At 45.5% G+C, this 25,181-nt stretch overlaps 1 pseudogene; it reads right to left on the bottom strand.

Annotated features, from left to right (window-relative positions):
• Window positions 1-540: 540 nt before the first annotated feature.
• Window positions 541-25,181, bottom strand: part of LOC105746644 (signal-regulatory protein gamma-like) — a 43,867-nt pseudogene continuing 19,226 nt past the window's right edge.

Raw genomic sequence — 25,181 nt, 5'->3', positions numbered from 1 at the left:
CCCTACCCCACCCTACTCCTCCCACATCAACAACCTCTTTCATCATTGGGGCACATCCATTGCATTTGGTGAATACATTTTGGAGTACTGCTGCACTGCGTGGATTATAGTTTACATTGTAGTTTACACTCTCCCCCAGTCCATTCAGTGGGTTATGGCAGGATATATAATGTCTGGCATCTGTCTCTGCAATATCATTCAAGGACAACTCCAAGTCCCAAAAATGCCCCCACATCACACCTCGTCTTCCCTCTCTGTGCTCTCAGCAACTCCCATGGCCACTGTCTCCACATCCATGATATAATTTCTTCCATTGCTAGAGTCACAATAGTTCTATAGTAGAATACCAGTAAGTCCATTCTAATCCATATTTTATTCTTCCCTTCTGTGGACCCTGGGATGGTGATGTCTACTCCACCTCTAAATTGAGAGGGGACTTAGATTCCACATGGTTGAGGTCTGTGATTCTCTTGCTTGCCATTTAGATACTCTTGTGAACTAACTCTTTAATGCTTTGTAAATGCACTTACCTAGTACCTACTACCTGCCTGGCTGTTTGCCAGGATCTGAAACTCCAATGCTGAGCAGTCCTGGTCCTGCTAGCAGAGACTCAGAACTGGAGAGGTTACAAATCTCATCTCCTTCAACACTTTTGTGAGCAAACTGAGGCCAAGAGAGGGGCACAGGCTTGTCCAGGATCATAAAGCAAGTCTCTGTCAGACCCAGAATGGAAATTCAGACATCCCATCTCCCAATGCCCTGCTCATTGTATGAAAACCTTGTATCAATAAAATTAAAGAATCCACCAAGTCTTCTTAGAACTTCCCTTGAACTATGCGTTAAGGAAAAAAATGGCTCAACTCAGATCATTTCAAAGGGTCTACTGTTTGCCAGCCACCAGCCTTGCTGGTGAAGTAATGAAACTTTCCACAGTGGCACTGAAATGCCAACCTAGGTGCTGCCATGTGGAAGAAAGAAGAGAAATTCATAGATAACAGATTATAAAGGGCTTTGAAAATGATGCTGTCACACTCTTGGACACTCCTAGGAGAGTAAATCAGTACAAACATTTTAGAGGGCATCCTGGAAGTGTTATTGGCTTAAATAGGCTGCCCTTTGTTCCAGAAAAGCCTCTTTGGGAATTTGTCCCACAAAAAGTGTCACCTGTTCAAGAAAGACATGCCCAAGAACTTTCAGTGCAGCAATGATTATACTTGAGACATTCATGACATCCAAAATGCTACCTTTTCCCCATTTCAGTGGGATGGTCAGATGGAAACTGGGACAGGCAGCCCAGGGCAGGAAGGGAGAGCAGGAAAGGTGAGAGAGAAAGAGGAAGGGGGTGTGAACATAACAATTGTTAGGTGAAGAAAACTGGAGGCAAGACGCTATGAACAGGTGATCCTCCCCCACCTTCCCTTCATCCTCTCTTCATCCTCCATCCCTCCCTTCCTCCTTTAACATACCTTAGTATAAAAAGATCTATAAAGATCCATATAAAATTCTTATCAGTGGGGGGTGAAACTTGGGGTGTGGGATTTGGGGGAAGAAAGGTTACTTTTAAATTCTACTTTATATTTGTAGACGTCTATATTATTCTATAATAAGGATGGATTACTACTTTAATATTAATAAACAAAGATGAAATTAAGGTACAATTTAAAATGAGCCAGGGGATGTGGAGTGGAGGCCACACCAGGTGGTATTTTTGTGTCCTGGTCCTTCTGGTGGGCAAACCTCTCCAGGGTCAGGTGTGTGCTGACTGCCAGCTGTCTGTCATGCTCACCTGGTAGGTGAGCATCGTGTCCTCCCTTTGGGCCTAAGAGTTCACCAGGAGCCAGCTTGACAGGTTGTAGGTCCCATCCTTGTTCTATATAAGAATCAAGGCTGTTTCTTTTTGGTACACTTTTCTATTCTCCAACCAGGTCATCTGATCTTTCTGGGAGTAGAACCTCTCCATCTGGTAGGTGACATTCACTTGATTCCCTGGTAAAAGGTGTTGTGTCATCTTCAAGGTTGGTGGAACTGAAACAGCACAAGGCAGATCTCTGGCCTTACTGGTGGATGAGGGTACTGGTGAGCTTCCACCGCCATAGCAAGGGAATCACCAAGGACAGAGCTACGCGTGCAACAAGTATTCAGACACCATGAGCGAAATCACAGAGCATGGTGCCTGGCACACAATAGATGCTAAAGGATGGCTACCACCTTATAGAGAAATAATGAGTGAAATCTGTGGCATGTAGTTAGAGCATACTAACTCTAGCAAAATAAATGCAATCACCAACCACCCAGGGGAATATATAGAGTAGGTGCTCAATAACTTCAGCTGATGTTGGTAAGATAAATGGCACTGACAGTGGGGGAGCTGATGAGGCACAAGCAGTTGAGCAACTTGTTCCCATATGGGACATTCTGGGTTCGGTCCTTGAAAGCAAAACAAATGAAAAACCAACTAAGGGGAGCCAGTTTGGCTCAGGGGTTGAGCACTGGCTTCCCACATGAGTCCCAGGTTCTCTTGCCACGGTACCTCGGGAAAAGAAAATGGCACTGACAGTGAAATAAATGAAACCACCTATCATATCTCTTAGATTGGTTAACCAGCAGCAGCCACTAAAATAACAATGCTAAGGGAAATCATAGGGCTGAGCACCCATTCCCTCGTGGGTATAGGAGACTGGGAAGGACAACTAGGAATTAGATTCCAAGCAAGTCAAGCCCTGGAGCAGAACCCAGAGAAACAGGCTTATTGTGGTGTGGCTGGGGCTTGTCTGAAGGTCTCTACCTTGGATGGACTCAGACAAATTGACCGTCCCATGGTTAGGGCTCTGCAAGGTGTCATGGACCACCTCACAGATGACCTGGGGGTGGACATCCTCTGGGCTCAGCTGCACGTGGGTTCAGCTGGAGATGCTGTAGGAGACGCTGTTGTCTGGTGGGGCCATGGTGGTCTGGAGGACTGGGAGCACATTCCCATTTTTGAACCATGTCAGGGTGACATTCCTGAGAGAGAAGCCATGGGACTCACAGGTGAGGGTCACAGCCTGCCCAGGCTTGGCCCTTGCGAAGGAACTTGAGACCCCTGGGGGAGAGGGTTTGGCTATGAAGGGGCATTTGTAGACAATAAGCTTAGTAAGGATGACCAGTAACAAAGCACAAGACACTGATAAAAAATGTTTATCTTTATGATTTTTTACACCCTTCTATAATTTGGGAGGGTGGTGTTGTTCTTCACACTGTACAGAGGAGGAAGCAAAGGTGCAGAGGAGTAAGAGGTAAGGCCGGGATGGAATTCCAGGCCTGAGTTCAAAGTCCCCTGGTTTTCTTGGCCCCAGGAGATTTGCCTCCCAGTGTCTGTGCAGAAACAGGACTACTGAAGCTCCCTCTGTGTTTACTCCTCCCAGCTGGTCTCACCTGGAACCTGAACATTTCAGAGCAAGTGTTCCTAGGAGTGGATGCAGGAGAGAAAGGGACACAGGGACGCTGCAGGAGGGCCCAGTCCAGCCCTGCCGGGAACACCACAGCAGTGTGGCTGGGGCATGTCCCAGTTGGCTGTAAATGGGATTGTGGTGGATGGGGTGATCCTGCCTGGAGCTGCAGAGAGAATAGAAGTACTTTTGCTTTGAAGCAAACACAAAGGAGTCTAAAACAAAATAAACAAGCAGAAACCTACCTTCAAGACAGAACTTGATTTATATCCAGAGCTCTCCCCTGCAGGTACTTATTAATTTACTCCAGTTCCCATTTTTCACACAAATATCCCAGCAGGGCCTAGTCTGTGCCTATACCTAAATTCTAAAGTGAGGGAACAAAAAAAGTGTTTATCCGAATCTGGAGTTTTCTTTTGGGTCAATTTGGTTTGAAAATAGAGATCACTGAGAGCTGAGAAAGCCAAAGACGGTTCATCTCTTCAGGCAGATTAAATGCATAGAAGCACCTCCCATGTCCTGGGAACACATGCATATTGGAGAACCACAAGAGTGAGGGCAGTTTCTCTCTATAGATGGTCCCAAAGGAGCTCCTCTGCTGTCTCAAAATGGCTATTACCCAACACCTTCTATGACAGTCGTTAGCCAGCAAATATTACAAATGTTTGTATTGGTAAATAGTTTTCTTGCTTCCTAACAGCCATCAGACACACCGAAGGCCTGGTAAGGAGGACATCACTTGGCTAAGTCAGGTCCTAAAATCCCAGCGGCTCATACGTCCCTAAAAGGATGAGATGCTGTAACCTGTTATTTAGTGAGAGCTTCTTGGCTGTCTGATGCTGAGCTGGTCCCCCCATGAGCTCCAGCCCTTTGATCCTCCCACCATTCCTGTGAGGGGGTCCAAGAGTAGTCCCCATTGATTGGTTGAGGCCCAGAGAAGCTGTGGATGGCCTGGGGTACAGGGCAGGCAAACGGGGTAGCCACCCCATACAAGGTCTGGTTAATTTTTGTATCTCTGTTCATTCTCTTTCTGAGCCTCAGTGTCCACTTTTATGATATAAAGTGTATAAAACACCAAGATTAGAGATGGTGCATGTAAAACGGCCTGGCATATAGTAGATGCTTCATAAATATCTGTTACTAGGGTGTTAATAACATCTGTTATCATAACATCTTACTGCTACTAGTTCTTAAACTACAAATTTAACCTTTACACAGTTAGGAGGAAAACAAAGTCATAGAAAAACCACCGAGAATTCTCAACTCTTGCTCTTGCAGCTGCCATGGAAAAGCCAAATTAAACAGCAGCAGAAACCACTAAATGATGATTCTCTCCCTCTTTTAAAAATAATCCCCTTAGAAAACATGTTTGGTGAATTCGTTTTCAAACCACAAACCAGGTCACAGGCATTCTCCAGTACATTAGTTATTTACAGAAATCTGGCAGCATTTTGAAATAAGGAAAGAAGTGGATGTCATCAGTGACATTTTGGTGTTGAGGCTGGGAGGGTTCTGAGACTGAACAGTGAGGGTTTGTCAGAATTCTCATGCCTATTTAGATGTGAACATAGGAAAAGATGGAGAGGTGTCCCCAGCGGTGAAGCTGGAATCTGAAGAGTGCTTTGTCTGGGTTCCCCTGCTCTGAAGCCACTTCTCAGTCCAAGGCATGCCTGTGGGATAGTGTCCACAGATCACACTGGGCTCCCCAGAGAGCTATCACCAGCACAGGCCCTTCTGGAGAACCCACACTCGGAAAAGATTTTCTCACAGACCAACTTTGCAAAGGAAAAAAATACAACTTTTCCTGTGTGTCTTTGAAGAACATCTAAGTTAGTGGTGTCAGTTTTCATAGCATATTATCCTCATCAGGAATAATTAAAATATGCAGATGCCCAGGCCTGTGTCAGGCCAATTAAGTTAGATCGTCTTACGGGAGTTAGGGGGAAACACCTGGGTCTGGGGACTTTCTGCAAAGGTGATTCTAGTGAGTAGCCAAGGTTGAAACTCACCTTCTGTACCTCTACTCCCCATTTTCACTTGAGGCCTGGAGGGAAAAGTGGTCTGTCCAAGGTCCCATGGCTTTGATGTAAAATGCCTTATGTCAACTGGATGTTTCCCACAGGCCAGACACTGTTCTCAGTCCTCACATGTGTTAACACCCTCAGTCCTTGTATTCTCTCTCTGAGGTCAGTGTGATCATCAACAGATGAGGAAACCGAGACCCACAGGGTAGAGTAACTTGTCAGAGGCTGGGATTTGAACCCAGGATCTGTGCTCTCGTAATCACTGTGTGACTGATGAACAGTAATAATCCTAACCAGAAACCAAGGCCCTATATGAATCCTCTCCAGTCTTCAGAAAACCCAGGAATTGTAGCTATGACTACCACCATTTCATAGATGAAGAAATCAGGAATTTGAAGGAAATCCAGACTGTGTAAGACCCCATTGCTTTGGGATGACAACCATCACTTACAGGAAAGGTCAGAGTGATTATCCATATTTTACAGATGAGGAAACTGAGGCTAAGCATGGGGAATCTGGTCACTCAAGGTCATATGACCTTGATGTAACACCTTGACTTTCCTAGTACCATCTCTGTGAAAGGTGCTTTACGTGCAAAATCCATTCAGCTCTCTTAAGAGCCCTTGCTCACCCCATTTACAGATGAAAGAACCAAGACTCAGTAGCATGAAGGGCATCTCAGGGGGATTTCCTGCAGCCCCTAAGCTTCTCTTTTTTTTTTTTTTTCCAAATTCTACTCAATTTATTCATTTTTTAAAAAGATATTACATTAAAAAAATATGAGGTCCCCATTCGCCCCACCGCCCCCACCCCACAACACCCCCAACAATAACACTCTCCCCCATCATCGTGCCACATCCATTGCGTCTGGTGAGTACATCTCCGGGCATTGCTGGACCCCAAGTCCCGTGTTCCACACCATAGCCCACACTTTCCCATGTTTCATCCAGTGGGCCATGGGAGGACATACAACATCCGGCAATTGTCCCTGGGGCACCACCCAGGACAACTCCAAGTCCTGAGAATGCCTCTACATCTCTTCTCTTCCTCCCATTCCCCGCACCCAGCAGCCACCATGGCCACTTTTTCCACATCAATGCCACATTTTCTCGATTATTAACCACAATAGTTCATGAATAGGATATCATTAAGTCCACTCTGATCCTTACTGTATTCCTCCTTCTTGTGGACCTTGGCTTGGTTGTGTCCATTCCACATCTATGTCCAGAGGGGGTTTAGATTCCACATGGATATTGGATGCAATCCTCCTGCTTTCAGTTGTAGGCTCTAGGCTCCATGGTGTGGTGGTTGACATTCTTCAACTCCATGTTAGCTGAGTGGAGTAAGTCCAATAAATCAGAGTGTAGGAGCTGAAGTCTGTTGAGGCTCAGGGCCTGGCTATCATATTGTCAGTCCAGAGATTCAAATCCCCTAGATATATCTTAAGCCCCAGCACCAACTACAATTCCAGTAAAGTAGCATGAAAGGCTTGTGAAAAGAGATCCCATTTGAGTCCAGCTCCATCACGCAGAAACACCAGCTCCAAAGAAGGGCCAACTGTCATGGCAGTGAACCCCATCTGCCATGACCATAGAACCTGTGCGTGTCTAGCCCTCAAAAGGACCAATATCTGGGGTTGTATCTACTTTATCTGTCTCTGAGACTCTGCTCAGGTGTGCATAAGGGCAATCCTTCTGACAACCTCCAGACTCTTTTTTAGAAACTCATAGCCATATGAACTCATTTGTCTTTTCCATTTCCCCCTTACTTTAGGTCAAACAGCATTTTTAACTCCTGTTATTATATATAGACAGGGATATTCTGCTGGTCCGCATTGAACCTTTAATTTAAGGTCATTTTCTAGTTACGTCATCAGCTGGTACTTGGTAGTGATCCTTCAGTGCCAAGGAGGCTCATCCCTGGGTGTCACGTCCTATGCTGGGGGAAAGGCAGTGCATTTACATGCTGAGTTTGGCTTCGATACTGGCCACATTTGAGTAACATGGAGGCTTTCAGGAGGGAACTCTTAGGCACAGTGCTGCTCTAGGCCTTGTTCTTATTTCCAGTGTATAGGCTCACAATCATAGTCATTAGTATTAGGGGCTCACTGTTGGACCCTCATTCCTTCCTGGTCCTTGCCATTGCACCTGGGGGACTGCCGCTGCTCCCCTAGGGACCACAACAGAGCCCCCCAGCCAGTAACCCAGTACCCCCCACAGCTGTTGTTTTTAATTGTTTCCACTATGAGTATATCCAAACATTTCCATGCACCCTGGACACATGCCCTGTATAACTCCCTGTCAACCATATGTCGCCTGTCAATAACATCCCATACCAGTATTCCTCCACTGCCATTGTTGAACCGCTCTGTGATCCAAAACTTCCTGAAAAGTGAAACCCAATATAATGTCAGGTTCCCTTATTAGTAAAATGGAATATAGTGATGAGTTTAAAGGTTAGATATAGAATACATAGATTTGGAAAAATTCTACATCCTATCTTTTTCTTTTCTTTTTTCCTCATTATTGAGCTTCTCTTCACAAGAGCCCCTAAGCTTCTCTTGCTCCATCTTCACAATATCCAAACCTGACCTCCACCCTCCTGTGTCCCTGTGAGTTTCCGATCTCAAGCAGTCACAGGAGTCGCCCTGCTAAGCCCCAGGCCTGGTAGCCTGTAGCAGCAATAGAGGGAAGATGCTGAGCCCCTGACCAACTGAGTCTAGGATATAAACTCTTGTTCACATGGGACCCCAGCTCCCTCTAGAGATGCCTTCACCTCAGCATTCTTTTATCTTCATGACCATGAAATGGGGGTGTTCATTGTCTCCTAGGATAGCAACAGGCCTATTCTTCTTCTACCAAAGTTCTCCTCCAGAACTTGCTCCTGGGGCTGCTCAGTGAAGGAGCAACATCACCACAGTGGAAGAAAAGCTTCCTGAGTGCTCTCATGCTGAAATGAACTTTTTAAGAAAAGGTTGGGTGGCAGACTTGGCCCAGTGGTTAGGGCGTCCATCTACCACATAGGAGGTCCGTGGTTCAAACCCCGGGCCTCCTTGACCCATGTGGAATTGGCCCATGTGCAGTGCTGATGAGCACAAGGAGTGCCATGCTATGCAGGGGTGTCCCCTGCGTAGGGGAGCCCCACGCGCAAGGAGTGCGCCCTGTAAGGAGAGCTGCCCAGCACAAAAAAAAGTGCAGCCTTCCCAGGAATGGTGCCGCACACACGGAGAGCTGACACAACAAGATGACGCAACAAAAAGAAACACAGATTCCCGTGCCACTGACAACAACAGAAGCAGACAAAGAAGACACAGCAAACAGACACAAAGAACAGACAACCGGGGTGGGGGTGGAGGGAGAGGAGAGAAATAAATTTAAAAAATAAAAAAGGAAAGAAAAGGTTGATGTATCATGAGACATTTGTTGTATCTCTATGATCTAGGGGAGTAAAGTGAGCCCCACCTCCCTCAACAAGAATTTTTTAAAAATGTTTATTGCTGTAAAACAGAACAATACAAGATTTTAAAAAGAGAGCAGTAGAATATTTCTCCACACTTTGACCAGCCCAGTGGGGTATTGCAGGGAGCAGGGGTAGTGGAGTCAGCTGCCTGGAGTCGGCTCTCCTCCCTGCCCCTCTCTGAGGCTCAGTGTCCTCATCCATTAAAGGGGCACAGCATGGCCTATTCCTCATACCATTGGCTATAAGGAGTTAATGCCATCCATAATGGATGTTTTGGGCAAGGGCTGGCACATGGCAACTCCCTGTCCACCTCCCTCATTCTAGTCCAGGATATCATTTAGAAGAGAGCTCTGGACTAGGAACTAATTGATCAGAGTCCTAGATGAGTCATTGAAATGCTGTGACTGCTTAGCAAGGGAAAGGGCTGTACCACCTTGGCCTCTAGTCTCTTCATCTATCATATCTGGAACATATGGACCAAGTCCCCTACCCAGCCCTTTCCAGGGGTTGGGGCAGACTTAATTGCTATAACATCTAGGAGGTAAATTTGGTAATTTCCACAGAAATTGAATGTACATATTCTGCAGCCCAGCAACATCCTTTCAGGAGGGACATTTCCCACTTGAGTAGAAGGACATAAATACAAGGTCATCCTCTGCAGCATCCCCTTATCAGCCCAAGATGGGAAACAGCTTAAATATCCATCAATAGGAGACATAGAACAGTGATGGTATCTCCTTACACTGTGCAGCCAGAAAAGCAATACAGCAGCTCTACTTGTCTGATATGCAATGCCTGATATGGAATGGGGCACCTAAAGTTTGAGAGGGGTTCTCCAGTCACCAAAGGACCTCTGGGTCCCAGTGTAAGGCCTTCTGCACCTTTGGGAAAATTGATGAGGAGAACTGCTGGTTCCCCACTTGAGGTTTCCATTCAAAGAGCTTTTATTCAGCACCTTACTATGTACCTTGGTCTTGGATGGGAGAAGTATCACTTGCCAGGTTAACAAGGAGCCTGGCCTGGAAAGGGATCTGCATTCTGTTCCTGTTTCCATCAGTTCCTCACCATGAGACCGTGGGGCAGGCCCGTGTCACCTCCTGGCCTCAGGCCCCCATCTCTAAGTGGAGGCTGGCCTGGTGGTGTCTGAAGCTCCTTCACATACTGATGTTCCAGGACTTAGGAGGTGGAAGGGTATCCTGAGCCTCTGGCAGAAAACTCCAAAGGAACATCTTCTCTGCTGCCTCAACTGGGGACCCCTGAGTCTCCCACATGGTAGTCCCTTCCCTGGGTGGGGGGCACTGAGAAGGCCCAGCTCTGCTCAGAACCTCCAGTGACTGAGTGGGTGAATCTCCCAGATCCCACAAGGGATTTCCTGAAAATCCAAAGCAAATGCCAAGCCTCTTGGCACCTCCTCCAACCAAACTTAAACAGGGAAACTTTGTCTCTGATGAATTTCTCCTCAGTGTGATGTTTTTGAAGACTAAATCAAGAAATGCATGTCCTCCCCGACCCGGGCCTGGACTCTCTCCTCACTGCAAGGGAAGAGAATGAAGATCCAAGGGAGAAGAGCTGTGTCCTGCTTGATGCTACAGCATCAAGGGCAGACCTGGCACCTGGGAGGCTCCCTGAAAATATTTGAGGAATAAAGAAAAGACCCCACTCTGTGGAGGAGACCTCTCTGAGGTGAGTTTTGGCCTCAGGACTGAATGATCACTCAAACTCCAGTTCCCTCATCTGTGGGACAAAAGGGTTGGGCCAGATTGGAAAAGGCAGGTCCTTGGAGCCAGGCATCCTAGGATTCCCGACATTTCTCCACCTTTTATCAGTCATGGAGTCTTGAGCAAACAGCATGACCTCTCTGGCCTTAACTTTCCTGGTCTTTAAAAAGGGTATAAGAGAACCATGAAGATAAGCACCTACCACCCCACCTGATGGTGAGTCGTTGCTAAGAGGAGCTTATTATTGATTTGCTGTCACACACCAGGGCACGAAGGAGCCCATGATGTACTCACCACTTATGAACACCCGGGTGCCAGGACCAGACACTCAGTGTCTGGACTCTTTCCTGAACTTCACACTGTAGTCGGTGCCTGTGTCAGATGGGGTGATGTTGCTGATGCGGATGGGAAACTCCATGTTGTTTCCTTTTGTGAGGTCTCTAACATTTGTTACGTAGGGGGAATGGCCTCCTTTGTAATCGTAGATTAATTCCTGACCTGGTCCAGTCCCCCCTAAACCACTTCAAAGTCCTTGAGGGGTGCAGAGAGGACAGAATGCAGCACAGAGTGACCGTCTTCAGCTTTCACCAACACTGACTTCTCAGGCTGCATCACCTGCAGCTCCTCCTCCTGCCCTGCCACTCCTGGAGGGAAACAGAGCAGTTATTCATCCTGCCTGGTCTGTTATGTTTTCTCCAGTGTTTATCAACAACTCTTATTTGCTGAGTACAGACCACGAGCCAGGATTTGTGCTCAACACACTGTATGTATTAGCTCATTCATTCCTCACAAGGAAACTGAAGCATAGAGAGGTTAAGATCATGGCAGAGCTGAGGTCAGAACCCGACCTGAGTGGAGGCCTGAGTCCTCTCTGGAAGAGCCATGTCTGAGCGGGCTCTGGAATTCACTTCTGAGTTCCCCAGGAAGCAGGGACCTTGCTGAAGAATAGCTGCTGGCTTGTCCCCCCTTTACATGTGATACGCCACAGGGGTACTGAGGGGAAACGATGCACAATAGAGTGATCACCTGCGCAGCTGTGACCCATAGTGATCCCTAAGACTGAGTCACCTGCAGTTCCCTCCCCTGCCCTCCTGCAGGAAAGCCCACAGTGGGTCCCCACAGCCATTTCTCTGCACTAGGCAGGGCTGAGGAGCCTGGAGGCTCTGCCCGGTGCAGACTCCATCCTTGACCACTTGAGAGCTGCTGAAGCATGAAGCAGGGGCCAGGAGCAATCAAGATTTGTCTCTCCCCAGACTCTGCCCGAACAGTGATGTTCCTCCCCTGAAGCCTGCTGAGCCCTGGTTTGGGGCTCTGTTCCAGTTCTCCAAGCTCCCCATGCACCTGTGAACTAGTCAATGGTCTGTTCACAACTGCTTTTCTGCCTAACTCAGTCAATCAGCTTCTGTTTCCTGTAGCCAACAGCCTCTCATCCACTTTTGTCAGGGATGTATTAAAGCAGCACTTTCCAGGTCAAAAGTCAGTTTTGTGCATACTCTTTACATTGGCAATTAAATTTAGGAGTTTATGCTCAGGAAATAATGGAACTAGTGTGCAAGACTCCCAGTACAAGAAAAATCACAACAATATCTCAGTGGGTGGAGACTCACACAATAAGCAAAAAAAATATTAAACTCCCATGCTGGGGAGTCCTGCTATGCTCTCAAATAGAGGGGCACATATCTCTCAAATACATGGGCAGTGCCTAATAACAGAAAACAGACCAGTATGTCAAGCCTTCAATATTAGCACATGTTACTATGAACCTTATTCTTGGAAAATTGAAACTTAGTGGTTGCCATACATTCTGAGGGGAGTGGGAGGGAAAAATAGATGGATCGTAGGGCATTTTTAGGGCATTGGAATTGTTCTGCATGCTTTTGCACTGGTGGATACAAGCCATTATACATTTTGTCAAAACCTATAAAATTGTACAGAGCAATGTGTAAACCATAATGTAACCTGTTGACCATGCTTAGTAACAATGCTTCAATATTTGTTCATCAATTGTAACAAATGTATCATACTCATGTGAGAAGTTATTAATAGGGAAAAATGTAAGAAGGAGGGGAGTGGGATATGTGGGACTTCCTATATTTTCTATGTAACCTTTCTGTAACCAAAATCTTCTTTGAAAATAAAGTGAAAAAAAGAGAAAAGAATACACTGGGGGAACATACAGAAGAAATTGTAAACATACATAAAAGAAAACATCTTATGATGATGAAAGGCACAATGCAAGAAAAAAATTTTTTTACTTTGTTTTTGGTGAGGTTTTAGATTACAGAAAAGTTACCACTCTGGCAGGGGAGGATCACTGGCACAGGGGTCAGTTGTAAGAGGATGTGTGGGGAAGGATGCATCTGGACCATGCCTCAAAGCAACATGAATGTGTTTATGTGGTCATGTGGTGTTCTCTCAGTGGGTGGAGACCTACACAATAACCAAGAAATATTGAATTCCATTCTTGGAATTCCTGCTAATAGAGTGGCAAGAATTTTACAGGCAGTGCCAAGTGAAAGAGGACAGACCAATGTGCCAGCCTCTTGATATTAATGCTTGTACTTATGAACCTTATTCTTGTAAAATTGAAACTTAGCCTAGTAATATATATTTCCTAAGAGTTACCTCCTTAGCAATCTCCTCAGATGTGGCCACGCTCTAAGCCAAACTCAGTATATAAGCTCACTGCCTTCCCTCCAGGTGAGGGTCATAACTCCCAGGGATGGCATCCCTGGCACTGAGGGATTATAACCAAGAGCCTACTAGCTGTTACTTTTACCAGACCTGTGGTTGGTGTTGGGGTTGGTGTATACTCAGGGAGACCTGAATTTCTGGACTGTCCATATGACAGTCAGGCCCTGGGCCTCAACAGACTTATAACTCCTACCCTCTGGTTTATTGGACTTACCCTGGCCAGCTAACAGGGAGGTGAAGAAGGTCAACCACCACACCAGGAAGTCAAGAGTGCCTACAACTGCAAGCAGGAGAATTGCATCCATCATCCATGTGGAATCTAAGCCCCCTCATGATGTAGAGGCGGAGTGGACATAACCATCCCAGGGTCCACAGGATGGAGGAGTAGAGTATGGATTAGAGTGGACTTACTGGTGTTCTACTGTGAAACTATTGTGATTAGTAATGGAAGAAATTGTAGCACTGATGTGGAAAAGTGGCCATGGTAGCTGCTGATGGTAGGAAGAGGGAAGAAGAGATATGATGTGGGCACATTTTCAGGATTTGGAGTTGTCTTGGGTGGTGCTGCAGGGACAGATGCTGGACATTGTGTGCCCTGCCATGTCCCACTGGGTAGACAGGGGGAGAGTATAAACTACAATGTACACCACTGCCCATGTGGTGCAGAAGTGCTCCAAAATATATTCACCAGGTGCAGTGACTGTGCCATGATAATGGAAGAGGTTGTTGATGTAGGAGGAGTGGGGTGAGGGGGTTGGGGGGTATATGGGGACCTCATATTTTTTTAATGTAAAATTTAAAAGAAAATACAGAAGAGGAAATTTTAAAAAGAGCCTACTAGCAATGCTTCTGGAAAAAGACCTTGACCAAAAGGGGGTAATACTAAATACAAATGAGTCTTTATGGTTAAGAGACTTCAAACTGAGTCTGGAGGTCATTCCAGAGGTTATGCTTATGCACGTCTTAGGAGGATCTCATTGAGAGTCACAGTAAGCAATGCCTCAAGCAGGGGCTCCTGAAGCCTCTAGAGACATCTGGACACCATAAGCAGGGCCAACAACCCCAGGAAGTTGACACCCCATTGGTGGGCCTTACTTTGGAATATATGTTAACCTATCTCCCCAATGTAACAGTTACATTCATTTTTAATTTCTCTATACCTGGTTCTTCTGCCCCTTTTATTTGAACCTATAATTAATGCTATGCCTTTTAAATGTATGTCTCAGAGACTAAAAATCATTGGTCTGTTCATATGCCAGTTCAGTTATGAATCTCAGCAGAGTTGCAGCCACCACTGTAACTATTCATCAGACTTGCCTAAGACAACTAACACATGCCCATCCCAAAAGAGAGTTATCTATAACTGCAAGTAATACAGTTCCAGCCATCACATGGGATCTAAGCACCCTCTCATTTGGAAGCAGATTGGGCATCACCACCCCAAAATCTTCAAATTGAGAAATGAACAAATGTAAGGGGGATTATTATTATTCTAGTATTAGAAGAACTTGTAACTGATATAAAGATAGTGGTCTGAGGGGAGGAAGAGGGAAAAATAGGTATAACATAGAGCATTAGGAGGTATTGAAATAGCTCTATATGATACTACAATGACAGATACAGGCCATTATACATTTTGTTAAAACCTATAAAATTGTGCAGCGCAAAGTGTAAACCATAATGTGAACTATAGAGGACAGTTGGTAGCAATGCTTCAATATTTGTTCATCACTTATAACAATTACACCACATTAATGAAAGATGTTATTAAAAAGGAAAAATGTGAGAGGGGTAGGGGATGGAGTAATGGGAATCCCCTATATTTTTTATATAACTTTTCTGTAACCTAAAACTTCTTTAAAAATAAAGAAGAAGAGAAAAAAAAACAATGAAAACAAGGCCAGGTGAAACACTTTAATCATTTTAGGGACTGGGATTAAAGAAAATGAGGGGGAAAATACTTGACTAAAAGGCAAGTTAAGGAAAAGAAGAGTAAGTTATTGCATGGATCTAGATTAAAAGTAGTTGTTTTTTCTAATGTGCCATTAGTTCTCTGTTCAAATGTGTATCACAGATGCCCACTGTTATCTATGTTAAGAAACACCCTGTATATAGACTTAAAACCACCAATTTTACACTGAGGGTTTTCAGTGCTTTTAACATTACTTAAAATAGAATGGGCCAATAGAATAAAAATGTTCAGGTTTTGGAGAAAGCGTCCCTCTTCCACAGAGATCTGCAAGTTTCATGTTGGTTGGGATCCCTCTGTCCACCTAGATTCTTGAGTGACAGTGATGTCCAGAATTCCCAACACACAGTGAATATGTAACTTCAATAAATTCAATGTTATTGTTTTAAGTCCCTGAGATTTTTTCCTCCACAGCATAAGCACATATTATTAGCTTCCTATTGTTGCTGTAACGAATTGTCACAAATTTAATGGCTTCCAATTCTAGAGGTCAGTAGTCTGAAACAAGTCTTAAAGTGCTAAAATCAAGGGTTGACAGAGCCATATTCCTTCTGCAAGCTCTCGGGGAGAATTGGTCCCTTGCTTATTTCACTTTCTAGAGGCTCCATCCTCCTTGACTCTAGATGCCCTTCGAGTATTGGCATCTAGCTGACTGCTTCTCTGTTGTCTCATCTCCTTTAAGTCTGGTGCTTCAGGCGGCAAACTTGGCCCAGTGGTTAGGGCTTCCATCTACCATATGGGAGGTCCGTGGTTCAAACCCCGGGCCTCCTTAACCCATGAAACTGGCCCATGCTCAGTGCTGATGCATGCAAGGAGTGCCCTGCCACACAGGGGTGTCCCCACGTAGGGGACCCGCACGCGCAAGGAGTGTGCCCAGTAAGGAGAGCCGGCCAGCGTGAAAGAAAATGCAGCCTGCCTAAGAATGGCACCTCCCAAAGGGAGAAATGACAAAACAAGATGACGCAGCAAAAAGAAACACAGAATCCCGTGCCGCTGACAACAGAAGCGGACAAAGAAGACACAGCAAATAGACACAGAGAACAGACACCCGGGGTAGGTGGGGAAGGGGAGAGAAATAAATAATAAATAAATCTTAAAAAAAAATTTCTGGTACTTCATCTTCACCTTATAAGGACTCATGAAAATAAAGGGTCCACCCTAATGATACAGGATACTCTCCCCATATCAAGATCCTTAATTTTTTTTTTATTGACTTTGTAATAATATTACATTAAAGATATATATGTGAGGTCCCATTCAGCCCCACCCCCCACCCCCCCCCCTCCCCCCCCCCAACAACACTCGTTCCCATCATCATGACACATCCATTGGATTTGGTAAGTACATCTTTGGGTACCTCTGCACCTCATAGTCAATGGTCCACATCATGGCCCATACTCTCCTCCATTCCATCCAGTGGGCCCTGTGAGGATTTACAATGTCCGGTGATTACCTCTGAAGCACCATCCAGGGCAGCTCCATGTCCCAAAGACGCCTCCACCTCTCATCTCTTCCTGCCTTTCCCCATACCCATCGTCCACCATGTCCACTTTTCCCAATCCAATGCCACCTCTTCTATGTGGACATTGGATTGGTTGTGTCCATTGCACCTCTATGTCAAGAGGAGGCTCAGATTCCACATGGATGCTGGATGCAATCCTCCCATTTTCAGTTGTAGGCACTCTAGGCTCCATGGTGTGGTGGTTGTCCTTCTTCAACTCCATCTTAGCTGAGAGTGGTAAGTCCAATAGATCAGATTGTAGGTGCTGGAGTCTGTTGAGGCTCAGGACCTGGCTATCACATTGTCAGTCCAGAGATTCAAATCCCCTAAATATATCTTAAACCCCAACATTAACTGCACCTCCAGCACATTAGCATGAAAGTCTTATGAAGGGAGATCCCATCTGAGTCCAGATTCATCACACATAAACACCATTTCCAAAGAGGGGCCATCTGCCCTGGTAGTTAACCCCATTCATTGGCCATGACCATAACTCCCATGGGTCTCTTTAGCCCTCACAGGAACCAATATCTGGGGGTTGTATCTGCTTTATCTGTCTCTCTGACTCTGCTCAGTTGTGCATGAGGGCAATCCTTCTGCCAGCCTCCAGACTCTTTTTTAGAAACTCGTAGCCATATAAACTCATTTCTCCTTTCCATTTCCCCCTTACTTTAGGTCAAACAGCATTTTAAAGTCATGGTATTTTATGTAGACATGGATATTCTGCCGAAGATCCTTAATTTAATCTTCTCTGCAAAGTCTCTTTTGCCATTTAAGTGACATATTCACAGATTCCTGAAATTAGGACGTGATCCTCTTTGGGAGCCATTATTTATTCTATCTATCACGTCTCACTTCTGACCTATAAAGAAATTGGTATCTGAAAGTGTTGAGTCATCATAACCAAAGCTTAAGCTTGTGTACTGTCTCAAAGGCCAAGTAGCAAGGAAATTTACTGGAATCTGGAAGGAGGGCAAATTAAGTTGTGTACTCATGAGCAGTTGGTAAAAATGTTACCTTTAATAATGTTCAGCAGAAAATATATCTACTCTACTTGTAGCTCTAGGGGGAAATCTTGGAAAACACAATTTTAGTAGTGTTTTTGGTTACAGCAGTCAACATTTGACAAGTTACTACAAAAAGACAAAGGATCAGAAAAGAATTGACTGTTTTGCAAGCAGGAATAAAATGGAACTGAGAAATCTAGATTTTAAGGTTAGAGAGGCAATTGTTACTCATCCCCCTAGCCATTATAACATAAAACAGAGATGGCCAGTGAGCAACAAAACATTTGTTTTTCTGATAAACCAGCAGCAGGATTTGCCCCAAAAGAAGAAATAGGGAAAGACCCAGCTGGGATTGCCCCAATGCACCCACACAGGGCTGGGTGCAGTTCAGAAGAAAGAGGAACTAAATGCCAGGCTTACCAGTCCAAAGGCTTTAATTAGAGCAACTTTAGAGAGTGGCATCTACCTCAGGACATTCAGCCAAATGGTAATGAAGCTCACTGGAGAATGCCTACACCTATGGCAATTACTCTACAGATTACATATGGTGGAGGAATGAAGGTGGCTGAGTGCCAGGGGCTTGCTCGCAAGTTTTGGGGAAACATTGTGGCTCTTTTCCCAAACCAAGATGTGCTCGGGTTAGGCTGCACTCAAGGTTAGAGCAGCAAAGCTCCAGGTGCTTCTAGGGTGTTATAGGAATGGATGCCTGAGGAGGAGGACAGGGTCGAGGTCAATCCTGGGTTAGGTAAGAACCAATTACCAACTAGAACTCAGCCCCCAGCAGAGATTCTATCAACACTAAGGTCTTTCTACCCCTTTTAGACCCTGGAGTCTGTGACATACATAAAGTATGTCACAGCAAATGCCCAGGTAAGATTGTAGTCCTCAGTAGAGCTTTATAATGGGGCAAAATAATTCCAGGAAAAAAAGATAAAATGCAGCACTCCAAAGCTGTGAACTTGAGAAAACTGCTCCTGAATATGTAGTGAGAATTAGAGGGCAAGCAAAGAAAGAGCAGACTTCAGAAATGTGCTCTGAAAAGAAATATGGGCGTTGTTTATGACCATGTGACTGTGTTTGACCTATGAGTTGAAGGGACATGGGTCACTTTTGGGCCAATCATTTCAGTGCAGGTGGAAGATTCTCTAGTTTTCTATTTCACCACCTCAGAGACAAGAGATTTTCTGGAGACATAGAAAAATGCAAAAACTCTTACTTGAGGTTTCCCAAGAAATAGGCATGGGTTCTGGTGGTAAGGATATAAATCAGAGGAACATGCTATTGTGTTTCCACAAATAAATTCTATTTTTTAAAAATTCTATTTCTCACCTGCTCCACAGGGAGAGAATTTGTGGTTCCCCTTTGCAGAGAGTGAGCTGGTAAAACTCAACCACTTAGCACTATTTGTAACCAAACTCGCCTACTAAGGAGCACATATTCTATTACAGGGGAGATCCTTTGGTGTGGGAACAACAGCGATGGATTTGAGTTTTTAAGTCTGGAGAAGAAGACGGGGGAGGGGAAGCTGAAGTGTAGCTTTCATCACTTTCATTCCTTCCACCCCTACCCTGCACAGAAGAGAGAAGTCCAGGATAGTGATGCACAGAAATGCTTCTTTGAGAAAAAACTTGTTTTACCAAGAAAGGAGTTTGCATATCCTAAGAGTTGGGTAGAAGGTAAGAAATAAGAGTTGACAAGTGGAAATGGAAGGTGACTGGGAGAGAAGGAAAATTGAACATCTGCTCAGTGTGTCATTTTTTTATAGACTGAAAACGATTTAAAAAGAACAGTAAGGAGGGAAGCGGATTTGGCCCAATGGATAGGGCAACTGCCTACCACATAGGAGGTCCAAGGTTCAAACCCAGGGCCTCCTGACCCTGTGTGGTGAGCTGGCCCATGCACAGCACTGATGCGTGCAAGGAGTGCCGTGCCACGCAGGCGTGTCCCCTGTATAGGGGAGCCCCCCACACAAGGAGTACGCCCTGTAAGGAGAGCCACCCTGCATGAAAAAAGCACAGCCTGCCCAGGAGTGGTGCTGCACACACGGAGAGCTGACACAGCAAGATGCAACAAAAAGAGCACATGTTCCGGGTGCCACTGACAAGGCTTTTTAAAAAATTCTGTGCGTGAATGTGTGTATACATTTACACCCACTTACACATATACATACAGGCACATAATTATATGTAATATTTATTTTTATGTTTATACTAAGTATATATACAAGTGTAGTCTAGCATGCTAGGATCCAAGGCTATTTGAGGATTAAATGAAATTAAAATACATGATAAAGTTCCATTAAAAAGTTAGCATAGGATCACAGAGAGGTTCAACAATGGCAGTGGAGGAATACTGGTGTGGGATGCTATTGACAGGGGACACATGGTTGACAGGGAGTTCTACAGGGCATATATCCAGGGTACATAAAAATGTTTGGATATTTTCATAGTGGATACAATTAAAAACAACAACTGAGGGAGTGCTGAGTTCCTAGCCAGGGGAGCTCTATCACAGTCCCTAAAGGAACAACAACAATCCCCCAAGTGCAACGGCAAAGACCAAAAAAGAATGAAGGTCCAACAAGAGCCCTTGATACTAATGACTATGTTTGTGAGCCTGTGCACCTGCAATAGGAACAAGACCTAGAGCAGCAGGGTGCCTAAGAGTTACCTCCTGAGAGCCTCCCTGTTGCTCAAATGTGGTCAGTCTCAAAGCCAAATTTAACATGTCAATGCATTGCCTTCCCCCCAGCATGGGACATGACTCCCAGGGATGAGCCTCCCTGGTGCTGAGGGATTACTACCAGGTACCAGCTGATGATGTAACTAGAAAACGACCTTGAATACAATGGTTAACTTGGACCAGCAGAATATCTCAGTCTACATATAATACCAGAAGTTAAAAATGCTTTTTGACCTGACTCAAGGGGGAAATGGAAAGGACAAATGAGTTTATATGGCTATGAGTCTCCAAAAAAGACCCGAGAGGTTGTCAGAGAGGTCGCCCTTATGCACACCTGAGCAGAGTCCCAGAGACAGATAAAGTAGATACAACCCCAGGTATTGGTTCTTCTGAGGGCTACAGAGGTTCTATGGTCATGGCAGATGGACTTCAGTGCTATGTCAGTTGGCCCCACTTTGGAGTTGTGTTTCTGTGTGATGGAGCTGGACTCAGATGTGATCTTTGTCCACAAGCCTCTCCTGTTACTTTTACCAGAACTGTAGTTGGTGCTGGGGTTTAGTGTATACCCAGGGGACCTGAATCTCCGAACTGACCATGTGATAGCCAGACCCTGAGCCTCAACAGACTTGCAACTCCTACACTCTAGTTTATTGGAGTTACCCCACTCAGCTAACATGGAGTTGAAGAAGGTCAACCACCACACCAGGGAGCCAAGAGTGCCTACAACTGAAAGCAGGAGAATTGCATCCAGCATCCATGTGGAATCTAAGTCCCCTCTTGATATAGATGTGGAGTGGACACAACCATTCTAAGGTCCACAGGATGGAGGAATAGAGTATGGATTAGAGTGGACTTACTGATATTCTATTCATGAACTATTGTGATTAGTAATCAAAGAAAATGTGGCATTGGTGTGGAGAAAGTGGCCATGGTGGCTGCTGGGTATGGGGAATGGGAGGAAGAGATGAGATGTGGAGGCATTTTCGGGACTTGGAGTTGTCCTGGGTGGTGCTGCAGGGACAATCACTGGACATTGTATGTCCTTCCATGGCCCACTGGATGGAACGTGGGAGAGTGTGGGCTATGATGTGGACCATTGAACATGAGGTGCAGCGGTGCTCAGAGATGTATTCACCAAATGCAATGAATGTCTCATGATGATGGAGGAAATGGTTGCTGTGCAGGGAGGGGAGGGGGGGTCGGGGTTGTATGGGGACCTCATATTTTCTGAATGTAATTTTAAAAAGTTAGCATTAAGAAAGCACCTAAAACACAGTGAACAAGTATTAACCAAATGCAATGAATGCCTCTTGATGATTGAGGAGATTGTTGCTATGGGGGGAGGAGGGGGATGAGGGGGTTGGGGGGTATATGGGGACCTCATATTTTTTGAATGTAATATTAAAAAATAAATAAAGACCAAAAAAAAAAGTTTGAAAGAACAAAAACCTGAATTGACCTCTGGCTATATCTGGCTGGAGTGATGGATGATGGTTTTTCATCATTTTGGTTTTTCCATTTTCTAGTTTTTTACAATGAGCTTCCCTGAGAACTGAATAGTATAACATGGTTGAAAGGATGAGCTCTGGGGCTGGTTGGCCTGGATTTGAATACTTAATTGCTCACTCAATTAGGTAGGGGACATTAGGCACCTACCTGCCTTGGTTTCCCCTTCTGTAAACTGGAGGTAATGGTAGTAGCTCTCACACAAGAGTGTCATGAGGATTAGACAAGTTAATAGGCACCAAGAAGTATGAACTGTGTCTTCCTTATGGGGACTCAAGTGAACTGTCCTTATTGGTATACTGTGCGATGTATGTGTAATGAGAATAATTCAAAAGACAGCTGTGGCAACATGGCAGGGCCAGAGTGTGGAGCTGGCCAGGGTGTGTCCAGCCCTGGGACTGTAGCGTATGCCTCACACCTGGAAGAAAAGACACAGTTTGCAGGGAGTGCTGTATTCAGGGGCACTCTCAGGCTGCCCTAAGAGTGGTCTTAATGCCTGCATGATTTGGTTAATCTCCACGTGAAAGTGGAGACAAGAGAGGCTGTGGGAACCCATGAAACAGAAAAATGCAGAGCTTCTTAAAGTGCGGTGAGACTCCAAGATCACAGTCGGAGGAAGAAACAGAGAGAAAAGAAGCAAAGCAGAACAAGCCACAGCTTGGGAGGGACAGTGGCTGAACCTCCCCAGAGAAGAACTGCGTTACATCCAGCTTGAGCAGGCGCCATTTCAGGCATCCCATCCTCTAAGTGGTGAATGGAGAGCACCAGGATTGGAGCCAGACCGCCCTGGGGTTTTCTCTGTGCTCACTCTATGTTGCCCTGTGCAGGTTTTTCACCTCTCTGAGCCTCAAAAATTATAAGGGTTTAAATGCGGATCTCTCTGAAAATGGTTCTGTTAGTAAAAACTTTGATGAAAGAGTAAATTATTGTTATGGTTGTGGTTGTAGTAACCACATGGAGGTGATGGACCTGGAGCGAAAACGTGCAGATCCCTGAGTTTATGCTCTCAGATTTGCCCATTTCTTGATCTTCCCTTGTAGCCTTGAATGGTGTTTACCTGAAGTGTTCACCTGAAGTCTGGGAGCAGGGGGAGGTCGAGGAACAGGAAGGAGGGGTGTTGTACCCCAGACAGGGCTTAGCTGTGAGGGCCAGCAGCAGAGTCAGCAGCAGAGAAGGCCGAGGGTGAGGGAGGCACAAATGGGCTTCGTGGAGGCCTGTGGAGCTTGCTCTGTCCCAGGGCCCGTGCCGGAGGGGCCTGGGACTCTGCAACCCAGAGAGGAGAGAAGCCCCATCTTCCACGACAAAAGAGAAAGTGGCTATGACAGTATTGGAGAAAAACACGGCACTTACTAGGACTGATTGACTATAGACAAAGTGAAGCAGAAAAAGTAGAGTATAACGAAAACTGGGCCTAGTCCTGCAATCTGAAAGCCAGACATACATCCAGACTCACCCCTGCTTTGGGGTAAACACCCTACCCCCTATAGCTGGGGCAACTGCCAATGTTCCACTTTTGTAACTTGACTGCATTTGTAACTTGCTCGATTGTAAACACCCTAACCCCCTATAGCTCGGCTAACTGCTAATGTTTCATTTCTGTAACTTGCTTGTCTTGCTTGCTTGTTCAGCATAGAAAGCAAAAATTAACCAATAAAATTCCTTCTAAGCACGAGAAAACTACCCTCTGTATAGACCCCTATAAAACCCAAATTCCCCGAGTTCAGGGCCCCTCACCTACTAATGGTGGAGGGTGCCTGGCCGTAAATAAAGGTTCTCTAAATTTATACCTCCTGGATGTCTAAGTGTCTGACTTATGAAGTGATCCCACTTCAAAAGAAAGAATTTATTGAGAGGTTCTTCCAATGGAGGGGGTTTGAAGAACAGACTTTGGCCCCCCCACCAGTATGGTGGGGGTCTGATGAGAGACTTCAGCCCCCTCCTGGAAGGGAGGGACTTGAATTTATACAGAACTTTCCTTGGTGGGAGTGGGTTGAGGGTCTGAGTGAGGGGCAGGGACCAATAGGAAGTCCTAGAGGTGAACATTTTCCCTGATAGTGGCTAGAAGATAGTGAGTTAGGGAGTTATGGTTTCTTGGAATGCTGCAGGAGCAGGTGTTTCTTTGTTCTGCCGGGATGTTATCTCCCTCTGGTATGTAGGTAGGGAAGGTTTCCATTTCCCTTTACTCCAGTCTTTCTGTGGTTTCTTTGTTCAACCTGTGGGGAAGTGCGGGCTAAATGGGGGATGGGGTTAGCCTTTCCCCTGTGCATATCAGGGGAAACTGAGTTACAGCTTGTTAATTATTGCAAACCTCTAACAGACAGGAAGACAGGCCCATGAGAGAGCAAGCTGCTTCTAGATGGGGATAGCTCCTGCTTCTGGATTGTGAAATAGAAACCAGACAGATGAGGTGCTTAAAGGTGAGGAGTTCCTCCTGCTAAGTTTTCAGAGAGGCTTGGACAAGCCCAGCAGAAAGGAGGTTCCCTCTGTGCCATGGGCCCCTCACCCCATCTTGAGGTCTTTCTTGTAACTCTCCATTTGGGAGCTCCAGGCTAAGAAGAATCCAGGGATGCAGCTGCTTGTAACCTTGTTCTGTGCCAGCCTCAACTCAGAGCTCCTTAGCTGGGGGAAGGCAGAGGGTTTTTCAGGACTAGGTCACCTTTGGAATGGAACCAAATCTGTTTCTGAAATGACTCCCAGTTCTGACACTGTTTATATAGCTGGTAAACTTTAGCTGAAATGCACAGTCTCATGTGAACCTCAGAATTTGCACATTTCTGTACCTGACAAAAAGAATAATTTCCTGACTCCTGCCAGAAGAAGTTGATTTAAATGAACAAGTATCTGCTCTGTGGGTGGAGTAGGAATTACAGGATGTGAAGAGGGGGCAGGGATATGGAAGGAGGAAAAAGGGGGTCAGAGGCCAGGGGTGGGGGAATCACATCAATTAAATGTCTTTTCCTCTGGGTGGAGAGAGCACCTGTTCCATCTTCTACTCATGCAGATGGTAACTGGGAGAAAGGGGAAGGATGACTGCCCAGTCCTAGAGGACATGCTAAGGATTTCCGCAACCAAGGAGGGGTTACTGGAGGGATGCTCCATTAGTGAAGGTCACGTGCTGTGCTCTGCACCTTGCCTATGGGTGCCCAGGGCATAGTGGGGAAGAGGAGGAAGGGGCGGATGCATCATCCCTGGC

Source organism: Dasypus novemcinctus, chromosome 24, assembly GCF_030445035.2.
Source record: "Dasypus novemcinctus isolate mDasNov1 chromosome 24, mDasNov1.1.hap2, whole genome shotgun sequence".
NCBI classification, from domain to species: domain Eukaryota; kingdom Metazoa; phylum Chordata; class Mammalia; order Cingulata; family Dasypodidae; genus Dasypus; species Dasypus novemcinctus.
This window is presented reverse-complemented; position numbering and strand designations above follow the sequence as displayed.